This window comes from Crocodylus porosus, unplaced genomic scaffold (assembly GCF_001723895.1).
Source record: "Crocodylus porosus isolate Cpor-Errol unplaced genomic scaffold, CroPor_comp1, whole genome shotgun sequence".
NCBI lineage: Eukaryota > Metazoa > Chordata > Crocodylia > Crocodylidae > Crocodylus > Crocodylus porosus.
The window spans coordinates 34,332,118-34,333,742 of NW_017728907.1; positions in this window are offsets into that span (position 1 = coordinate 34,332,118).

The window sequence follows — 1,625 nt, forward strand, 5'->3', positions numbered from 1 at the left end:
CGGCGGCTGAGCCGAGTTGCCCGTGGGCGCGTCCGCTGCTTTGTCACCGAGTCACTGCGCGGCCTCGGCGTCTCGTCCTCCGCAGGCCCAGGCAGGCTTCCTCCTCCGGGTAGGACCCGCCGGGTGAATCCCATCGTGGCTCTGGGCACGCCGAGTCTCTCGTGAGGACTGCGGCAAGGCAGTGCAGGAAGTAGGTGGCAGGTGCTGGCTACAGGTGTTGTAAGGCAAAGACTTGGAGGATTCAGACCTTTTCCCTTTGGGGAAGGTGAGGAGGTGTCTGTCCACAGAAACCTGCTGTCCAGGCACCACCTCAGCGCCGTCACCTCACTGCTGAATTTTAGTTGCTGGGTTCTTTCTTTTCAGCATAGCCTTGCCCTGTGAAGTGGCTCAGTGTTTGGTGTGGCATGAAGATAACAGAAATACCGATAGTGTGCTGCGTGGATGTCCTTTAATTGACATTGTCACCGAAAAATCCTCCTAGCCTTTTGGTTGTGGAAGATGCGTGGCTTTTCTGGCTGCTTGTTTCGTAGTGGAATTAAACTTGCGTACTGGTTACAACTTCACAAGTAATTGCCACTTTTATAAACAGCGCTAAGCAAAGCAGTCCGTGCAACTGCCTTGAGTGAAATGTAAATAAAACACATTCTTTTTGCCCTTTCACTACTTGAATTATGTAAATATTCCCAAAGTTTTGTAACTTCAAGTTGAGTCATATTAAAAGATGTTTGCGGCTGTTCTCAGAAGAACAGAATTCCTGCAGAGTTGTTAATAGAAAGGGGTTTCAAACTTATATTTATGTACATTTCTACACCCCCCCTCTTTCAGGTTTCACGCTATTAGGTTGATAAAACCTATATTATTTCTCAGTGCCTCAACTTGTATTAAGTCATGGTTATTTTGATTTAACTCTTACTATGCATTGTCTTGTTTTTCAGCAAGCATTTATCAGTATAATGTAGCTGGTCTTGGAAGTATTTTGATAGGGGGCTGTTGCTTCTTGCATTCAGGCGGTTAGTGATCCCTGCATCAATAAAATCAAACTAACTTCACTTTTTCCCTTAGTCAGAAATAAGTTGTCCTGTGGCTTCTGTGTTTTTACAAATTTAAATGTGTGTATTTACTTTTCTTTCAGGGATTGAGGTTTGCTTGAGTAAACTCACTGAGGCTCAATCCTGATAAGACTGAGTGAATTCAGGTTCATGTGAAAGAAATGATATTGATGTCTCCACTTCAAGCCTCTGTTCTGCATCCAGTTAGATTCTAAGCTGCTTTCAGGGGCTTGGAAAACAGTAGTGCTGAGGACTGCTTTTAAGGAACTCATCTTAGAGCTACCCACTAACTATTCTTAGTGCAAAATGCAGATATTTGTTTAGTTAATATCTTTTTCTGCAAAGAGCACTTTATACCTGTTCTGTAGTATTCACTGAATCTCAGAGGAACCTAAGGTACTTGTTTGTTTGAACTAGAACTATATGGCTTTTATTTATCAAAATATCACAAACACTGTAGTGAAAACTTTTGTCTGTTTTGGACTATTCCAGTGTAAGTTGTAATGCTGCAGATAGTTTGTATTCCATCCATCTTCTTGGCAGCTGTTATAATGTATAATAGATATGTATCTGCCT